An 18019-nucleotide genomic window follows, 5' to 3' on the forward strand; every position below is an offset into this window, starting at 1 on the left:
GAGGACAATAATATAATTTACGACAAAAAAAACATGGTTTCAGACACAAGCGCTCATGCTTAATAAATCTACTAGACTTCTTCCAATGGGATGAACACATCTCAGGCGATGTTATACACCTGGATTTTCAAAAAGCCTTCGACAAGATACTACACAAGCGACTAATTATGAAACTACGTTAAGCGGGTGTTGGACCGACGGAAAACAATGAGTGTTACTCAAAGCGTCGGCTTACGAGTGGCTCCCAGTCACCAGTGGAGTGCAACGAGGGTCAGTGCTGGGACCCATTTTCTTTCTTATTTACAAAAATCTAGAGACAGGACTGAAATCCATCGTATCAAAGTTGATTGACGACACTGAAGTGGGTGGAAAGGCCCTCACGACGGCCGACTGCGGAACCATCCAAAAGGACCTCGATCAAATCTGAAAAGTGGCAAATATCCCTCAATGCTGATAAATATAAAGTCATACACTTTGGGTCCAAAAATATCAACCATACATACAGCATGCTTGGGAAACCACTACAGGTAATGTTGTAAAGCTTCGTTTAGTCGGCGCAACATCTGTGGTCATATGCCGGAGAGAAACAGGAGGGGAAGGAATTATAGGAGAAGGGAACAGATCCCAGGAGACGGGACACAACCCCCGATTAATACCTGGTACCCATTCACTGCTGGGTGGACAGGGGCATAGGGTATCGGAAAAGCCGCCCAAATTTTTCCACTCCGCCCGGGAATCGAACTCGGGCTCTCTCGGTTGTGAGCCGAGTGTGCTAACCACTGCACCACGAAGCCCCCAACCACTGTAGGTCGTGCAGGAGAAATCGGATCTTGGGGTCACCATCAGCAGTGACCTTAAACACTGTAAAATGCATATAACAAAGCCAATGTTACGCTCGGGTTCATGGCGAGAAACTTCGAGTGTATAACGCCAGAAGTAATGTTGTCCTTGTATAATTCAGTGGCAAGACCTCACCTCGAGTATGCAGTACATTTTTGGTTACCTTATTACAGGAAGGACATTGAATTATTGGAAAGGGTTCAGCACTGTGCTACGAAACTGATTCCAGTCTTTAGGCCTCAACCGTACGAGTAACGACTCAAGCGACGCAACTTCGACACGCTGGAAAAGACACACATACGAGGAGATATGATTCAGGTTTTCAAGTACCTGAAGAAGTTTAGTAACGTCGGCCATTGCAATTTTTTTGAGCTACAAACCAATATAAGAACTGGAAATAATAGTCCATCAATCCAGGCGAGGAGATAAAGTACAGATATTGGCAGGAGTTTCTTCTCAAACCGAGTCATCCGTCATTGGAATAATCTTCCCCCCGAAATAGTAAATGTGAATACCATCAACTTCTTTAAAAATCGAATTGACCGCTATTTCACTGCGTCAGGAGTAGACTGAATACGAAGTGCTTTCATCTGCTCTGGAGGCACAAAGTGGCTGTCGAGCAAACATAATTACCAGAGCGGGCAACCTAGTAATGAGCCAACATGCTTTCTGTTGCCTGCATTTCCATGTTTCCATCCTCCTCCTCCTCCTCCACCTCTTCGTCAGGAGATATGAAGCAGCACAGTGACTGGGAAAATCTTGCTTTCCTTCTTAATGAAGTCCTGAGATCTAGAGACCGTGAATAGTGAAGATTTATTGAAGCCAAGGTGTGTGTGTGTGTGTGTGTGTGTAATTCACCTCTTGGTCTGCTGCGGGTCTCTCAGAGACATGGCGTTCCCCTGACAGAAGAGCACAGAGCTCGTATCAATCTTGTAGGACTGAGACCACTCACACACAAATACACCGCGACACGAGGTCACAACTCCTTGCCTGACGACGCGTACCTACTCACCGCTAGTGAACAGGCTACACGTGAAAAAAGATAAACCCAACTTATCTTCACCCGGCTGGAATCGATCCTGGTCCGGCAGACGCTATCCACTGTGTGTGTGTGTGTGTGTGTGTGTGTGTGCGCGCGCGCAAGGTTGGTCTAGCCCTTATTTCATTTCTATTCCCTTTTTTATTATTTTTCTCTCTTTTCCTTCCTTCCATTTCTTCTTTATTTTCCTTACTCTTCTTTATATGCTTTACCTTTTCTTCACTCTGTTTCATACACACACACACACACACACACACACACACAAACAGACAGACAGACAGACAGACAGACAGACAGACACAGACACAGACAGAGAGAGAGAGAGAGAGAGAGAGAGAGAGAGAGAGAGAGAGAGAGAGAGAGAGAGAGAGAGAGAGAGAGAGAGAGAGAGAGAGAGAGAGAGAGAGAGAGAGAGAGAGAGAGAGAGAGAGAGAGAGAGAGAGAGAGAGAGAGAGAGAGAGAGAGAGAGAGAGAGAGAGAGAGAGAGAGAGAGATATATAACAGAGAACGAAGATGATAAGAGATCGTAACCCAGTAACACACAGGGTCGTAGGTCATCACACATGTTATAAAAATATAGCTGTATATAGATGACCCAACCTTCTACACTGCGTTCTACAAAAAAGACGCTATCGTGAGCCGTATGACAGAGGGTAATAGGGCTAAAAATTCATAAAAACGTTAACCCAGCCGCGTCTTGTACGACTCAAAAATGATATAGGTGTAATGTGTTGTGTTAGAAAGGGAACACGACTCTGAGCCTTGTGAGGGAGGGTTGTGAGGTACAATGCGTGCAAATCTCAGTCAGGTCTGCGTCTTATACTGCGGAAAAACCTCTTGGTGTGAGACGGCGAGTGGCTGACGGAGGATATAAAGGAGGAGGAGGAGGAGGAGGAGGAGCAAGAGAAAGAGGAGAGGTGAAGGACAGGCAGGAGTTCGAAGAGGATGAAAAGGAGGATGTTGCTATGAAGGAGGAAGAAGAGGAAGATGTAAAGAAAGTTTCGTTTAGTCGGCGCAACATCTGTGGTCATATGCCGGAGAGAGACAGCAGGGGAAGGAATTATAGGAGAAGAGAACAGATCCCAGGAGACGGGACACAGCCCCCGATTAATACCTGGTACCCATTCACTGCTGGGTGGACAGGGGCGTAGGGTATCGGAAAAGCCGCCCAAATTTTTCCACTCCGCCCGGGAATTGAACCCGGGCACTCTCGTTTGTGAGCCGAGTGTGCTAACCACTGCACCACGAAGCCCCCCAAGAAGTAAAGAAGAAAAAAACAAAAAACGAAAATGAAATACATGAAGAACAAGAACAAGAAGAACAATAATCGGAATAAGAGGAAAGTGAAGAACAGATTAAAAGTAAGAACGCGAAGATCAAAAAATAACAAAAAAGAAGAAAAGCAGAAATCGCACAAAACCTCATTAACAAAATCAGTAAAAACTCAGAGATAAAAAAAAATGAAAAAAAAAATCCCAGATATTTAAGACGAGAGAGAGAGAAAGACAACGTAACATGCAACTTTGACCCTTCTAATACAAGGCCTTAGGGGCGATAATGCATGCTCCACTCAGTCCACTTTGGTTCCTATTGTCTTCACGTGGGGAAAATTAAGCCAAAAATTAGAGTAGGAAGGAATACGAGATTAAAAGCCTCATCAACGCGGGGGAATAAGGTGTTAAGTTATCATTCACCTAAACCACTTTCATCTCTCTCTCTCTCTCTCTCTCTCTCTCTCTCTCTCTCTCTCTCTCTCTCTCTATCTCTCTCTCTCTCTCTCTCTCTCTCTCTCTCTCTCTCTCTCTCTCTCTCTCTCTCTCTCTCTCTCTCTCTCTCTCTCTCTCTCTCTCTCTCTCTCTCTCTCTCTCTCTGTTGTGACTTTAAGTGTAATGAGCGATAATGGACCCAACGACACGGGGACAGAAGGGTGATGATTGAGTGTCCGTGTGTGTGCGTGTGTGTGTGCGTGTGTGTGTGTCATAGGGCGAGGAGGGGTCTCTCTCTCTCTCTCTCTCTCTCTCTCTCTCTCTCTCTCTCTCTCTCTCTCTCTCTCTCTCTCTCTCTCTCTCTCTCTCTCTCTCTCTCTCTCTCTCTCTCTCTCTCTCTCTCTCTCTCTCTCTCTCTCTCTCTCTCTCTCGTCTGCGTGTTATTACCGCCAATGTGTTTTTTTAGTACCTTGAGAGGAGGAGGAGGAGGATAAAGGGAGGGGAGGAGAGCAGATAAAAGAGGATGATGGTGGGAGGAAGAGGGAGGTAGGGAGGAGGGGGAATAGAGTGAGGAGAAAAAATAGAAATGCAAGAACGGCGGAGGAATGGAGAAAGAAAGAAATGAGAGAAACAAATGGAAAAAAATAGTAGAAGAAAAGGAAAGAAGAAGGAATGGTAGGAGGAAGAGGAGACGAGGAGAAGGAGGAGAGATCAAGGGATGGTAAGAGAGCTGCAGGGGAAGGGAAGGAGACGAGAGAAGCACACACGTCGGGAAATCACAGGCAGACACACTCACAGAAACCACAAACGTCACACACAAAACACACGTCGGGAAATCACAGGCAACACACAAAGTTCACAAGCAAGAACACAAAAACACACGCGAACGCAAAAGAGAAAGTGTAAGAAAACAAGGAATAGATGACATGGGAGAAAAGGGAAGAAGGGGGAGAAGGAAGGGAGGGAGAGGGGAAGAAGGAAGGAAGGAAGATGTGAATATAAAGAGAAGGAAAAGTTTGGATAGTTTCGTTTAGTCGGCGCGCCATCTGTGGTCATATGCCGGAGAGAGACAGGAGGGGAAGGAACTATAGGAGAAGGGAACAGACCCCAGGAGACGGGACACAACCCCCGATTAATACCTGGTACCCATTCACTGCTGGGTGGACAGGGGCGTAGGGTATCGGAAAAGCCGCCCAATTTTTTTCACTCCGCCCGGGAATCGAACCCGGGCTCTCTCGGTTGTGAGCCGAGTGTGCTAACCACTGCACCACGAAGATGAAGGGAAGGAGGAAAAGGAAAAAGAAAAAGAGAGAGAAACTACAGAAAAAAAAACTAACAGGGAGCATAACGCCAGGTTCGCGTCGCCCACCCACTCCACCCCAGACAGTCAACCTACAAACCTCCACACAACTTCCCTTCCTATTCTAGTCCCCTTCATGAATCGATCAACTTTTCCCATGCATGAGTTAGTGGGTGTTCCCTTAGTCTCCTCCAGTCAGGGTTGTCTCGTTCAGAAACAACCCTATAAGCAGGACTGACATCTGAGAGCGTGCCACGTGCCCATATAGCCGGAGTTGGCGTTCACGGACTAAGATGGTAACAGACCTCGATTCAGTTTAACGCAGTCGCTAGTTCGACACGAAGTCATTCCAGCGATACAGCATGACCCTGCGAAGGACTTAGGATCGCATTACAAGACATTTCGCCGCCCAAGAACACATATTTAACAAGGCTTTCGTAGGAGTTGTGGGCATTTCCAGGGGTAGTTTTATGACCCTGGTGGTAGTTTGACCCTCCCTCTGTGCCGTGAACGTAAAGAAACACTCATTAGAACCTAACTGACCCCCTCTTTGACCTTTAGAAATTGCTGATTTGAGAAGCGAAAATGTCTTATATTACCGATCTTAGTACCAAAGGCTTTGTCACGATTCTCCAAGTTTATATTCAATGTCCCAGGCTATCAGTAAGACAAGGAGAACAGGTGACCTAAATATTCGAATCTTTCTCTGACAGGAAAGATATCGACAAAGCCTTATACTCTCATGTTGAGCGAGTTCAAAAGAGGCAAAAGTCATCCCAAGGGCTCTCTTTAAGATGAATAAGACAAAACAAGGGAGAAAATTGGACCACAGAAACCATACGCAGGCGAGCTTGTGGAAAACTGCAAAAATATGAGTACAATGTTGAACGACTACTTAAGGGGAGCGTCCGGGGAAAAACGATGTTGCCATATCTCCGGTAAATATGTATGAATCACTTTGATTTTTATGTTGTGAAGTATTGGCAACATGTACATCAATTTTAGACATTCAGACTCATTAAATCTCAATCTTCACACTGGAGGATCAAAAGACCATTCCTGAGAGGGTTCAGGTACGGCGACAAGTTGAGGAATATAGTCATCACCAGACAGGTAGTCCAGGATAAGCTAGATAAGTTATAGAGAAACAAATTGTCAAGTCTAGATAAAATGTTTCCATGACTTCTGAAGGGATACAAGGAGGCTCTCAGTCGCTCACTAACCGATATTTTTAAGATGTCAATAAAAACTTCTGGTTATGTTCCCAGGCTATGGTAAACAGCTAATGTGACGCCGATTTTCAAAAAGGGGGACAGGTCAGCTACTTGTAAATATCGCCCAAATAGCTTAACATCCTTTATAGGCAAGATAATGAGGTCGATAATATCCATGAGCATTCGGGATCATATAGAGAAGCAGCTTAGTTTACGACTCGCAGCATGGGTTCACGAAAGGTAGGTCATGCTTTACCGATCTCTTGTCCTTCTATAATAAAGTAATTGAAGCGGTAGATAGAGATGAAAACTATGATGTGATATACCTTCATTTTAGTAAAGCGTTCGACGAAGTTCCTCACCACCGACTGTTGCTTAAATTACAGGCTCACGGAGTAGACGGGGAAAGTTTTGAACTGGGTCAGGGTGTGGCTTAGCAATAGGAAGCAAAGCGTGCAAATCAATGGTAAAAGATCTGACTGGGGCTGTGTTACGAGTCCTACATGGTTCGGTATGTGGTCCACTGCTATTTGTCATTTAAATCAATGATTTAGATAAAGGAATTAGTAGTGATGTCAGTAAGTTTGTTGATTATACCATGATCAGCAGGGTCATTGGGTCGGATCAGGACGCTAGTTATCTACAGGATGAGCTAAACAGATTGAATAACTGAGCGGGGAAGTGGCAGATGGATTTCAATGTCGGAAAGTGCAGTTTCCTGAGTGCAGGTAGGAACAACCCCTCACTGCATAAGTATTGCATATATGACACTCCGCTGAACAGGTCTGGGTGCGAGAGTGATTTAAGGGTCTTAGTGAGCACAGATCCCCGTCCTAGGCCACAATGCAGTCTGGCTAGAAATCGCGTAAACAGGGTACTGGGATTCATTTCAAGAAGCGTAAGCAACAGAAGCGCCGAAATCATTCTCAGGCTATATTCAGCATTAGGTACACCTCTCTCGAGTATGCGGCTCAATTCTGGTCATTTAACTATAAAATGGATATCAAAATGTTAGAATCGGTACAGAGGAGGATCGAGGTTCATATATGGATGAAAGGCCTTAATCAGGATGACATGAGGGTACGTCGTAATGGGTTTATATTGGTTTAATTCAGATTAAACAAAGACACAGGCAAGAATTGGTTTACTAACAGAGTGGTAGATGGGTGGAACAGGCTTGGCATTCATGTTGTGAGTAGAATTACGATACTCACATTAAAAAAAGGTTAAATTCATGGATAATGATATTAGGTGGGGTTGGGTTCACAGGAGCTGCCTTGTATAGGCCTACCAGCCTCTTCTAGACTCCTCATGTTCACATGTTCATAACACCGAGGGGGAGGCTGATCCGTCGAGTGACTTACTGGTAAATCCCGCCATTGTTCGGACTGTGTTATCAAAGTATTTTAAACTTTTATTGACCTCAACATGCTCACCACATGAATGAACAAACTAACCGTGTCATCCTGCAAGCCTTCAAGCGACCGAACCTTAGTTTTGGACCGGAAGACCTTTGGTCCCAGAGGCTTCGCCTCCTCATGCAGCACTTCGAGAGCTGTCACCACGACCTCCAGCAATTCCGTGAGGAGGACGGCATCGTCAGTAAACACAAGGTCAGTGATATTGCCTTCATGTCGCCAACAGATGCTCCGCAACGGCAATTCTTAGGCAATTTTTGCCTAATACTCAGTCCATGCAGGTGTTGAAAAGTGATGGACCAAGGACACAGCCCTGCCTCAGACTTCTGAATTAACGGGGAGGGAGTCGGAATCGCCTCCCGACACACTCCACAGAACTCTCAGGGACATATTACAAGTCAAACCCGAGAAGTTTTGGGTCCCTACAAAGGTCGGTTTAGGGGCCGTATTACAAGTCCAATTCAAGAAGTTTCGGGTTCCTACAGAGTTATTCATCCCGAACTCTGTATGGACCTGAAATTACTCACATTAGACTTGCAGTACGGCCCCTAAATTGACCTTTGTAGGGACCCGCAACTTCTCGGGTTTGTCTTGTAATACGGCCCTGAGTCAGTCCCAGAGTACAGGCCAGTCATCAGCTCCTTGTAAGAACTCTACAAATCTGCAAAATGTTCAAGTGTGTTTCACGATGCACTCAGTCAAATACCTTCATGAGATCGACTTATGCTGCTAGAAAACCTTCAATAACTCCCTCTAGCATTCCACAAAGCCGTGAAGTTCTATAAATACAGAGTCATATCAATTATTGTTGCTTTGCCGACCATGAACCTACATTCCTCAGGATTCAAGAGCAGCGGAGGAAGAAAAAATATTAAACAAAAAGAAACGACAATTAGAAGGAAAAACGATAATCCCCGAAATATAATATGAATTTACGGCACGAACAAATAAAAAAAGAGGAGACAAATGAAGCGCATGAGGAGGAGGAGGAAGAAAAAGAGTTGGAGGAGGAGGAGAAGGAGGAGAAGGTGGAGGAGGAGGAGGAGGAGGTGGAGGAGGTGGAGGAGGAGGTGGAGGAGGGTCTCATCTTGTGCCGTTCTACTCCTTTGCCGCCAAAAAAAAAAAAAAAATATGGTTATGGTTTGTCCTCCTCCTTCTCTTCCCCATTCTCCTCCTCCTTCCTTTTCTTCTTCTCCTCCTCTCCTCCTCCGCGTTGGAATTGTTTCTCCTCCTTTAGGAACACAAAAGATTCTCCTCGTCTTCTTCCTCCTTCTCCTTCCTCTCCTCATCTCCTCCTCCTCCTCCTCCTCCTCCTCCTCCTCCTCCTCCTCTTCTTCTTCTTCCTCTTCCTCCTCCTCGCCTCCTCCTCCTCCTCCTCCTCCAATATCACTATATCAAGCGATATTGGAATCACTATATCAAGCGATTTAAAGCCCGGTCAGCATTGTTCAGAGGTAGTTAAAACTGCAAACAAATTGGTTGGCTTCATCGGACGAGTCTTTAATAATAAATCGGGAAAAGTAATATTAAAACTGTTTAATTCGTTGGTTCGACCCCGTTAGAGTATTGTGTACAGTTTTGGTCTCCCTATTACAGAAAAGACATAGAAAAGTTGGAACGGGTCCAACGAAGAGTAACAAAGATGATTCCTAGGTTGAGAAATTTATCATATGAACAAAGGCTTAAAGAAGTAAATTTATTCAGCTTATCAAAACGAAGAATGCGAGGCGATCTAACTGTTGTAACCCGCAATCCCGGGTCACACAGGGTAGACGACACAGTGTTTGTATTAGTGACACTTGACTTAAAATTCTAGTACTTTAGGAGTATTTAAAGGAGTTCGTAAATGGGGTGATGAAACGGTGTCGCCTTTCTTATATGTATTTTATTCTACCTTAATACTACTTAATATTACAAAGGGTAAAAATATTGTTTAAACCAGCGACTGGCTTACTAGACTCAATGAGTCTTCAGGTTTTCTTTCACTATTGGTTACTGACGTTAACACTGGTATAATATTGAGTAAAAATTCACACAATAAAGTATCATAGAAATATAATCCTAAGTAAAACTAAGATAATAGAACACAATAGATATGTTAGATACGCTTTTCCTCTATGGTACCACATCACTCCATACTCACAGTAGCAACGATGAATGTTCTACCCATGTTGTCTAGGGAAGGACAACTGAGTGTCCAGCAACGAACAGAGTGCTGGTTGATCTGATCTCTTGGCTGCATGAATGCTTTTTATATAGGCATGACATACATACAGACATCACGAGGGTAATACGTCAGGCGTGTGAGTCATACATCAAACTCACACCGAGCTCATACAATAATCTACCTAACCGACATGTGTAATAAGGTCGATTTTAATCCTAGTGTAGCTGTCACGCGGTGACGCAGCTTTGTTTTCATAACATTTTGTTCCGCGGTTGATCGTGTTTTGGCCGCAGTTGATTGTGTTTTGCTTAGAGAGATAAGCGGGTGCGTTAATGGGCAATTACAATTGTGTATAGGTTGGTAAATGAACAGTGCGTGTGGGGACAATCATGTCTTGGAGTCCGTGTTGTGTTTTAGCGGTCGATACCGCTGTTGTCATCGGAAAATATTGCCGGTGAAGATGATGATGACACGAGTGGTGTCGCAGCCCTCGGGGCACCACATACCCCCCCCCGTTAAAACCACGCCACGTCCTCGTGGCACGAAGCGGTCCGCCCGGCGGACGACCATGGAGGGCCAAGACGGGGATGGCGGGATCGTGGGGGAGGAGGCCTGCGAGAGACGGGACCTGAAGAGACAGAAGAAGGCCACCCCACCGGCGACGAAGACGACGCCGAGGAGGAGCAGCCACCCCCACCAAGGGAGGAAGGGGTCGAAGGCGGGGACCGGAGAGACGGATTCCTGGAGCGCGTGAAGTGCTGGAGGGAGGTCCAGCGGGGGGGCCAGAGACGACCCGGGCGACGGCGGCGGGGAGGGGAAGGGGCCAAGGGGAGTCCTGGCCAGGAGCGATGAGACCACGTCACGTCCGATGTGGAAGGGGCGCGATGAACCGTCAGCGGGCGTCACCGTCCATAGTAGCAGAGGCAGGAGGCTGAAGGCGTCGGAGTGGGCACTACAGCCCATACCGAGGCGGAGGAGACCCGTCCCGTTGATGGTCTGCCTGTATTTGGAGACCGGGCTGTCCGGGCAGACCATGGTGACCACCTGAGGAGTATCGGTAGCGAAGACCCAGCCCGCAGGAGACGGGATGAAGACCGGGGGGAAGACTCTGAGGAGAGACTTAGAACACAGCGAGAGGGCGTCTGGGCGATCGAGAAAGAGAGCGATCTCGCAGCGCTGGACAGAAGTCGAGTAGACAGGGGCGACAGGGGGACATACATAGAGCAGGTGGTGTTTAGTACAGCGGTCCAAGGAGTCCAAGAGCATATAGTGAGTGCGGTCTTCAGAAACCGCAAGGTAAGTGGAAAGCGTGTCGGTGTGCAGAAAATATGGCGTGCCATCAAGATGAAAAGGCAACGCGTCCATTTTAAACACATCGAACACGTCAGAGGGATCCCCTTTCATGAGGATTTGTAAGTAGAAGTGAAGGGTTCCTGAGGAAAGCGTACCTTTAGAAATAACCCTAGAGACATCTCTATACAATGCTAAATATTCCTGTGCTGCAGGGAAAAGTAAGCCTGGGTAATGGAGTGACGCATTGCTGAGCACACGAAATAGTACATCATTTGGAAGGAGGAGAGGGGAAACCTGCGTTTGGGACAGCTGCTGAAGGCCAAGCTTGAGATTCAGAGTATCATGATTTAGGTCACTAAGTGCCAACTGAATGAGAAGGATAGTCTCCAAAATACGCATTTCCTTCAATTTGCAAGGTTTTAGTGAGAACTGACGGATAATAGCTGAGGCCAAAGCCGAGGCGGACTCTAGACGGGAGATGGCAGAATGAATATGACGGAGGTCCCGAACTGTGGCGTTGAGGACTTCCTGATGGAGGTTAAGTTGACGTCTCTCTTCTGTGGACAGAGTGTAGAGCTGGGAGAGCTTCCAGTGTATCACATCTATTTGGGCCTGAGTGGCCGTACCGAAAAGGAGGTTTGCTACCGAGCCAAGGAAATCCACGGCCCCTCGCTTCTGGCGAGTCCGAAATGGGCTTCCATCTCTACCACTCATAGCCGACAGAAAGCTGTTAAGATCTTTGAATAACTTCTCAAACTCAATGTGAAAAGAGTCTAGAGTGCGCCTGAGCAGACCAACAGTAGGGAACGATTGATTCATATGTTCAATCGACCATGAAACTTCCGCTGTTAGATTTGCCACGTTGATGAGAGGACGTTGGATGTCGTCCGTCTTGATGACGACGGGGACAACATAGTACCGTCCTATCAACAGCATCTTAAAGACTGGGGAGAAGACGAGGCCAGGACGAATGGGTTGCTCCTGGAGGGATCAAGGAAGACAAGGAGAGGGCAACACCCAGGATCTGTAATTATAGGGGGCATCAGTTCGTTGGTCGTTGGCGATACTCAAGAGGGCGGTCCATCACATTGGGGAGAGAAGGGGGTACCGTATTGGATCGTAATGAGCGACTGACACAGGGCTCTGAAGGAGCTGAGGGAACCAATGAGGGACCTCTGAAGCATCTGAGGAGACAGGAGCCGGTGAGGAGAGCTCGGAAGGAGCTGGAAAGGACAATGGCAGCGGCTCCTCGGGGAATAAGTCATGGGAGTGGGTCCACTTCTACTACTTGATCAGGGAGAGGGTATGCACGCCTGACATTAGGAGAGTCATGGAAGCCAAGAGAGTCCTCGTGAACGACCTGAACATTATTTGTGTGAACTGTCTTGATCTTACCACCTCTAACATGACGCAGAAGTAAGACTACAGGGCTTATTTTTCTAGCACCCTAAAGGTCCATTGAACAAGGGCTGGAGCTTCTTGGTTCGCCCTTTGTACATACATGCCTTAAGTAGACCTGATCTCCTACTACCACCTGTTTGGGTTTGGATTTCCTAAACATTCTTTCTGACTCCTGCCATCCCATATCTATATTGGTCTGACATAGTTTATAGGTCCGCTGCGCGACACTAGAAGTAAATGCTTTATAGCTGTCAACATCATAACAAGGTTGGAGTTTATTCTCAAGCACTTCAAAAGGAACATTTGGGTCCCGAGAGAAAAGCAAGAAAATTGGTGAATCTTTCAGAACACGATGGTAGGCAGTGTTGTAGGCGTGTGTTGCAACCGGAAGCATTTGGTCCCAGATACCGCGATTGTCCTCGCACAAAGTTCTCAAGATATTTATTAAGGTGCCATTAGGCCTTTCTATCACACCGTTTGCAGACGGGTGATAAGGAGTTGTCCTTAGATGATCAATCTGTAACAACTGAGTCAACTCTCGTAAGAGAGTGTTGACGAACTCCTTTCCTTGATCCGTGACTAGAATCGGCGGGATGCTGTGTACACAGACTACGTTCTTGTAGAACGCAGCTGCCACTTCCTTGGCTGCCTTCGTACGAAGGGGGGTTGCTACCAAGAAGCGTGACAGGACGTCTATCACTGTCAGTACATACCTATAGCCTTCGTCTGAAACAGACAAAGGTCCGACAATATCCATATGGACTCTGTCAAACGGTTGGCCAACCTCTGGATACCTCATAAGTGGAGCTGGCGGGGATCCCTCTTCTTAAACCGACAACAGACAGGACAAGATCTGACATATTGCTCCACGTCCGCCTTCATTCCCGGCCAGTACGCAAACTTGCGACAGCGTGCCAACGTAACCTTAGTGCCTCCATGCCCTGCAGGTAGCATGGAATGCGCCAAAGCTAACGCGTTAGGAATGTAGCTTGGTGGAACGATAACCAGTCTTTTCTGCTTGTTGTATTCATCGCAAACATCGCGGTAGAGAATGCCGTTCTCTACACACACTTCACTAAGAGGCAGTTTTTTGAAGTGCCTCTTAGCTGCATTTAACGTTACATTGCTCCTCTCTGCAACCTTTCTCTCTGCTCTCTCATGTACGTTACCACCGGTGGTCTGTTCAAAAACATGCTTCAATTCTCTCAGTTCAGGATCGCGATCCTGGTGCTCCATGAGTCCAGCAAGACTCCAATGGAGAAACTTATCCTGTTTGTCATGTCCCTCCGGAGAGGCGACAGACATGTCCTGTCCACCCGTAAGGGTGACAGACATAATTCGAGCATCCAATTCGCCTTCTATCACGTCGCTCTCCTGATTCCTAATCCTTGACAAAAAATCTGCTACCATGTTGCTGGAGCCTGGGAGATAATCAATACTAAAGTCAAATTCTCCTAGAAGTGTCTGCCAGCGTGCAATCCTGCTGCTAGGTACTGTGCTTTTTAACAGCCAAGTCAGTGGTCTATGGTCCGACAGGATGTATCCTATAACCCAAGATAAGGGGTCGGTTAGTACTGAGGCCATAGATGACTGCTAAAGCTTCGCTCTACCGCTGAGTAGTTACGTTCTGCTCCATTCAGGGTTCTACTAAAATATGCTATGGGACGTAAACTACCATTTTCATCCTTTTGTTGCAACACACCACCTATTGCCTTATCTGACGCATCTGTGGTGAGATTGAAGGGCTTCCGGAAATCCGGAAAGGCTAAAACAATGTCAGTCGTTAGACTGTTCTTTAGTGTGCTAAATGCATGCAATGCCTCTTCATTCCACTCCAGATGTGTCTTATCATTCTTGGTTACTTTCCTCCTTTGAGTAAATTATTAAGGGGATGCTATCTTGGCAAAGTCTTTAATGAATTTCCTATAAAGTTAACCAATCCCAGGAAACCTTGAAGTTCTTTGACTGTTTTCGGAGGAGTGAGTTGTTGCACCGCCTGTACCTTTGAGGGCTGAGGCTTCAAGCCAGAAGCACTAACAATGTGACCCAGATAATCTACTTGCTCTTTGAAAAGGAACACTTATCTAGTCTTAAGGACAGGTGAGCCTTCTGCAGTCTGTCCAAGACGGCATGGAGGTTCTTTAGGTGATGGTCCATGTCTTTCCCTTGTACTATCAAATCATCAAGGTATACATGTACAATTCTTCCTGTCAGACCTATGAGAACTTGATTCATGATCCGTTGATAGGCTGCAGGTGCTGTTTTTAATCCAAAGGGACTGTAGTGAATTCATAGAGGCCATAAGGTGTCGTGAAGGCTGTCAAGTGTTTAGATTCCTCTGCCAATGGGACTTGGTGGTAGCCCTGGCGCAAATCAAGGAGGTGAATACTTTACTTTCCCTAACTGTTGCAAAATGAGGTTAATGTTAGGGAGTGGATGTTTGTCATCAATCAATTCATCGTTCAGAGCGCGGAAGTCGAGACAAAGTCTGACTCCACCATCCTTTTAGCAACAGGGACTAGAGGTGCGCTGTAGGGTGACGCACTAGGGCGTATAATACCCTGGGCCTCAAGGTCCTTGAGCTGAATCTCTATTTCTTTATGATATTTTACTGGTATTGGGTATGGCTTTTTATATATAGGCTTGTCATTTTTAGCCTTAAAGTGTGAACATAATAGGGGTAATAGTGAGTGGCTCGTTTTTAGAGCAAACACATCAGGATACTTGCGGGTTAAGCCCTTCAGACAGCAATTTTCCGTTGTGAGGGTAAAAATAGCTCGTCTATCAGCTTATCGAGTACCATCTGCTTACTTGACTGGGTGACAGGCGGCTTTGTAGCTGTTTTGTGACAGCCGCTACACATTCATTAGTCGATGATTGATAGTATTCTGAGTGACAAGAATAAATGTGTCCCATCACTTCACCTGTTGGCATCTCAATAGTTTCTTCAGTTGGGTTAGCATAGGGAATGATGAATTTACCTTTGGTTTGTTTGACGCTAAGAGTTAAGGTTACTAACCCGGGAAATAAAAATGAAGAAGGGATATCATTGGACCTTGGGAGAAATAAGGCTTGCTGGGCTCTGCCAATCTCTGCCTCCAGAGTGACATACCCTGCCGTGCCTGGGAGCAAGGACGCCACGTTAATAGCGTATGCTTTCACTGGTACTTCCTCCATCTCGTCTAAAGTAGGTTTATGATCTTCTGGGTACGGGCTCATATCGTCCGCAGCCAGGGAATGTACTTCCACTGGATAGGCGCCCACCATTACACTAAACTGCCCAGGTGTGTCCAGCGGTGCAGCTACCACATTTTGTCTCCACATAAATTCTAGGCCCAACAAAACTGCTGTTGGTAACACTATACCTTGTGATATTACTACAAATTTTTCTATAATTTCTCCGTGCCCAAAGTCTACTACTACTTCGGCTATTCCTTTATTAGGGATTGGAGTCCGATCTACCCCTTGTATGGAGAGAGGTTCTGTAACTATCATCTTCCCGCCTACCTTCCTAAATAAATCTTCTTCTATTAGGGACGCTCCTGCTCCTGTGTCTAGCATTGCGTAAACCATCTCCTTTGGTGCATTAGCGCCTACGCACAATCTCAACGTGAGGGCGTTGGTAGGGCCGTGGACTGCCGCAGCTACTCTGGGGTCGGGTTTTTTTTGTTCTTCTCGTGGTCAGGGTTGACCCAGGAGCTACAGGGTGAGGGACCGGCCGTGTACTCCGGGCGCCAGGCAGCGCAGGCGAGACAGGCTGACGCCTGTTTCGAGTGGGCTGGTACTGAGGGTACCGAGAGCCCGTTGGTGGGTGGTAGGCACCCCTATATTGCCTTCCATATGTGCAATCGCGAGCCATGTGTCCTACATACCCACAAGCATAACATGTAGGTGGCGTGGGCGCGTTCCCATATGGGCGTGTAGGTGGCGCGGCGTGCCGTCCTCCTTTGGGGTATCGGGTAACGTGACTGGCCTGGAGGGCGTGGAGGACAGGCTTGTGAGACATGTTTGGGTCCGGATGCCTGGGTGGAACAGACGTTCAGCACTTTTATTTCTTTGGCGATATCGGCATCGGATAGCTTCGACTCTGGATAAGCTTTAATATACTCATACCCTTTCTTTAATACCTTCTGTGGGTCCCACTTTTCTTCCTCCGTTAGGATGAGTAAGAGGGCCGGAGGAAAGCCTCTGAGCCGTAAAGCGGTTATCTCAGTTAGCAAACTGGCATTGTCAGGCTTGAGAGCGATCAACTCGTCTCTCAATGTCTCCAGGCGGATGAGGAAGGTGCGGATGTTTTCTCCTGTCCGCCGTTTTGCCTCTCCCAATTCTTTCTGGAGGACCGAAAAGGTCCTTACTGTGGGAAACACACGTAGGAAGTCTTCCTTTACTTTTTCCCAATCCTGTCCACATCTAGTGATACAACCGAGGAGATGATCGCGCGCTGCTCCCAGGGCATATTGTTTGGCTAACTCAATCTTTCCGGTAGTGTCCCAATTTGCCTGTGTCCGGCTTTCAATATCCTCTATCCATTTCTTTGCTAGCTTATGGCATGGGAGGTTTGGTGCTTTGCTACTTTTTTCTTCTCCACCACAAAAATATAAGAGTCCCTGCACTCTACTAAAATCATTCAAGGTATGACGGCTAAGTAGCGTGACAAGATCATCATGGGCAAGGGTGATCGATTTTCCATCTTCTTTTTTGGGGGGAGGGTTCTTGCCTTCGTCTGGCATTTTTAACTCTAAAGTCTTATTCCCGTAATTCCAAGAATAACTGTCTTCTCCCTCGCTTTCGGATGTGGACATACACCAGTACAATACCAATATAAACCAATATAAATCGCAAGTTTCACCACAAGTTTCACCACATGTTTCACCACATGTTTCACCACATGTTTCACCACATGTTTCACCACAAGTTTCACCACATGTTTCACCACATGTTTCACCACAAGTTTCACCACATGTTTCACCACATGTTTCACCACAAGTTTCACCACATGTTTCACCACCTCACACCTGACACCAATGTTGTAACCCGCAATCCCGGGTCACACAGGGGCGACGACACACTGTTTGTATTAGTGACACTTGACTTAAAATTCTAGTACTTTAGGAGTATTTAAAGGAGTTCGTAAATGGGGTGATGAAACGGTGTCGCCTTTCTTATATGTATTTTATTCTACCTTAATACTACTTAATATTACAAAGGGTAAAAATATTGTTTAAACCAGCGACTGGCTTACTAGACTCAATGAGTCTTCAGGTTTTCTTTCACTATTGGTTACTGACGTTAACACTGGTATAATATTGAGTAAAAATTCACACAATAAAGTATCATAGAAATATAATCCTAAGTAAAACTAAGATAATAGAACACAATAGATATGTTAGATACGCTTTTCCTCTATGGTACCACATCACTCCATACTCACAGTAGCAACGATGAATGTTCTACCCATGTTGTCTAGGGAAGGACAACTGAGTGTCCAGCAACGAACAGAGTGCTGGTTGATCTGATCTCTTGGCTGCATGAATGCTTTTTATATAGGCATGACATACATACAGACATCACGAGGGTAATACGTCAGGCGTGTGAGTCATACATCAAACTCACACCGAGCTCATACAATAATCTACCTAAC

The sequence above is a fragment of the Eriocheir sinensis genome, chromosome 6 (assembly GCF_024679095.1).
Source record: "Eriocheir sinensis breed Jianghai 21 chromosome 6, ASM2467909v1, whole genome shotgun sequence".
Classification (NCBI taxonomy): Eukaryota; Metazoa; Arthropoda; class Malacostraca; order Decapoda; family Varunidae; genus Eriocheir; species Eriocheir sinensis.